Source organism: Haemaphysalis longicornis, unplaced genomic scaffold (genome assembly GCF_048455015.1).
Source record: "Haemaphysalis longicornis isolate Haplotype H1 unplaced genomic scaffold, Haemaphysalis longicornis Haplotype H1 scaffold_1, whole genome shotgun sequence".
NCBI classification, from domain to species: Eukaryota; Metazoa; Arthropoda; class Arachnida; order Ixodida; family Ixodidae; genus Haemaphysalis; species Haemaphysalis longicornis.
Window position 1 is genome coordinate 291418476 of NW_027526203.1, and position 3727 is coordinate 291422202.

Below are 3727 nucleotides of genomic sequence, written 5' to 3' on the forward strand. Positions count from 1 at the left end.
TATTGTTTTTATGGTTCTATTCCGGTTTGCTACACAAGAACAAAGTGCAGAACATTTATAATCCGGACTTACTACTAGCCTTTTGCAAAATGCTTTCCGTTTCGTTTACATGCTTCTCCGCTCAAGCCCCGTACTACATAAGGCGTTCTTTTGAGAACTTGGCGGCGCGAATAACCGTACTTGAGAAATTTGCAATGCCTTCCAGATTACCAGCCATATCCCTTTAACATGGGACATCGTACTGTATGCTGATGATGCCAATATATTTTTTTTCTGGGGGGAGCCTTCAACAGCTCGAAATTATCTCTAACGATTATCTCCATGAGCTCAGTAAATGGCTTCATATAAACAGACTCGCACTGAATACAAGTAAAACCAAATTCGTGCTGTTTGACCCAAAAAAACAAGACGGTAAGCTATGAAATACGGCTTCAGTATTGCGGTACGGCACTATAGCACGTCAATAGCCACTCATTCTTAGGCGTAACATTAAACAAACACCTCTCGTGGACAAATCACACCAACAATATTCGTGTAAAGGTAGCACGATAGGTCGGCATGCTACGCCGCCTTTATAGTTTACCTGGTTGGCTTAGGGTGCAGTTATATTACTTCAGTATACGCTGACATTTTACATATTGTGTGCTGTTATGGGGTATTGGTAACAAATGTGATATTGATAATCTTTCTGTGTTGCAGCGCCGAGCCATTCACTTACTAAACCAGTCAAACAAATATATTACTTCAGGAAATCTTATGATGCAATACAATATACCAGATATAAAAGAAACCTTTTTGCTCAAACATGCTATGTTTGTTTTCGAGCAAGTCTCCTTAAACTACGATGTGTTCTTTAACAAATTCTTGAATAGTACTGGGTATGCGCTACGTCACACGTTGTTGTAGACAGGCCACGTACAAATTACGGCATGCAGATGATAGATTATTTGATAATTGAACTTTGTAATGACTACCATGATGTTATTTAAACTGCCAAGAGTTGCAGGAATGTTCGCAAGTTCAACAGTGCTGCTCGAGTCCTGTTTCGTTCCGCGAATGAGTTATCGTTACAATGATGCAACTTTGTATGTTCCAGGACTTTCAAGCGCCATCTTTGTCCTCGTGATTCCTTGTATTGGTTAAAGTTGCCTGAGCTGATGTGTGCTCTTTCTAAAAATTATTATGACGCGATTGCTATATATTACGTTATTTTACGGGTATTGAAGTAAAATGTGTTTTTTTCTTATTTCGCCATATGTCTGAAGGCTATTTTGTATATTGTATGTTTGTGCACTACAACAGCTTCTGTTGCTGCTCGAGCGGGGTGAAGCCGAGTCAGGAGGGTATACCTCTTTGCTTTGCCTCGCCGTCATTTCTGCACTGTACTGCCCAAATGGAACAATAAATGCAAAATACAAATACGAAATCCGTTGCGGTTTTCCAATTTCAGAAACACGTTGTCTGCATGCCTAATTACGTCTGTCGTGGGCGAGGCTTTTCGCGTTCCTAAAAAAAAAAAAAAAGGAAAACGACTTACCCTGTGGGCGAGACATTTAGGCCTGGACGTCATGTGACGTTCAAATAGGCGTGTCGCCGGTCCGGCCAGTCTCCGCTACAAAGCATTAGGCCGCACGAACTGCGCCGTAGCACCCAATTTGCCGGTGAATTCCCACCACGTAGCTTTAGTCCTTTCTTGCTTTTAACGCACATCGCATGTAACAAGGCACACTGTGAGCTTTGAGAAGCAGAAACTCCCGCGACCAATTCGGAAATCAAGCAGGGCTCGTGGACGTTGATGGCTCTTCCTGTGCCGGTGGGCTCTACTTACACCTTATCAGCAATGAAGAGGTTTATTGCAATACAGTAGACTCTCGATAAACGGAACTTCAAGGGACCGAAAAAATTAGTTCCGTTTAACAGGAGTTCCGCTTAACTGAGATAGGTGTGAAAATGCAAATTATTTATGTGCGTACGCCCTCTAAATACCATTTCATGCAACGCTAAGCACTAGAAGGTGAATGTAGCTGATAGTTTTTCAGAAAGCAAGAAAACTACAAGAGGTTTAGGCACAGCATTCACAAAGTTGAGTCGCAGTGCACTACAAAATGCATCAATTATTTTTGTTTGAGTCCTTCCTACTGCATCTTCGCAGAGGCTAGAGGCCTCACTTCGCGAATGCTTACCAGCCACCGAATTTAGAAGGCAACGCGGTAATGAAGCGCGAATAGCACCACAATGGCACAAACGAGGCGGCAGGAGCTGAGCCTGTAACCTCGGCGTCTTGAATTGAGACCGAAGGACTGGAACAAGAACTGCGATGTTGCATTCGTTGCGCTAACACGGCTGATCACTAGCAAGACGAGGCCTGCGAGGCCAACGAGGGTTTAAAAAAACATAGAAAAAAAAAAACCGAAACAGCCGGAACCGTAAAAAGCTGATTCTCATGCCAATAGGTTCCACAAAAAGTTCCACTTCTGTTTCCGTTAACACGGTGACGGAGAAATTTTAGTTTCGATTACCGAGAGTTTTTTTTAACGCTATCTGAATACAAAACCAACCAACTTACAGGCTACCGTTCCGTTTAAGCGATTTCCGTTGAGATCTTACTGTATTCTTAAATGCGCCGCTTTTGCACTAAAACGCCGGGTAACGTTTGCAACAAGGAGCAGACTCGGGATTACTAGTTGCACACCGAGGAGCGATCGACGTGAAATGTGGACAAAGACGCAGGTTCGTTTTATTCTGCGTTCTTCTCCTTCGCCCTCAAGACAGAGCTTCACGAGAGAGAGAGAGAGAGAGAGAGAGAGAGAGAGAGAGAGAGAGAGAGAGAGAGAGAGAGAGAGAGAGAGAGAGAGAGAGAGAGAGAGAGAGAGAGAGAGAGAGAGAGAGAGAGAGAGAGAGAGAGAGAGGAGAGAGAGAGAGAGAGAGAGAGAGAGAGAACCACTATGCCACCTCCGATTACGCTCTAGCTCAGCCGTACGACAGAAAGGCTAACTATAAAATAAGCAGAAATAATTAGTAGCGCCAGCATCAACTTTTCACTGAACGAACTTGAAGCTCAAATCCCTCAAGTCAGGCGTGAGATTATCGGCACGTTCGATACTTATTTCCAGAATATGAAAAGGAAGGCACTAAAAAAGAACTAAAGTAAAAGTAGTTGTACCTATGACATGGACTAGTTCAACGAAGGGCGGGAAAGGGGGGGGGGGGGGGGGGGGGGGGGCGCAAGACGACTTCGCGTTCTAGGTAACCTGTGTACTACGGCCACTTTGCACCAACTAGCCCAAATGTATGCCTTAAAACAGCGCAAACGTACTCCCGGGCCATGAAATATTGCCTTACTTACCTGTGATGTGCAGATGCAGCTGTGCGCCAAACCTGGCGCCGGATACCTGGGCTCAGATATTTCCCAGCCAGACAGCCGTTCAGAGGCAGAACAAAGAAATGGGGGGACAGAGAAAACGGAGCCAGCAGGTGCATCCATGTGCAATGTCCCCCCTCGTGGAGAGTGCCGCAGCCAGCGGGCACCCGCGAAGACGGAGGAGCCAGGCGGCCCGAATGACCGGCCAGCTGCGCCGCACCGTCGGAAGCGATTTGGAGGTGATCGCGCGAGAGCCGACGGCGGCCCCATCGGACCTCAGCTGTCCTTGAATTCGGCCCTCGAGGATCACCTTCGAATCGCTCGCGACTGTGCGCGCGCGGTCGAGTGGAGCACAGTGCACGTACG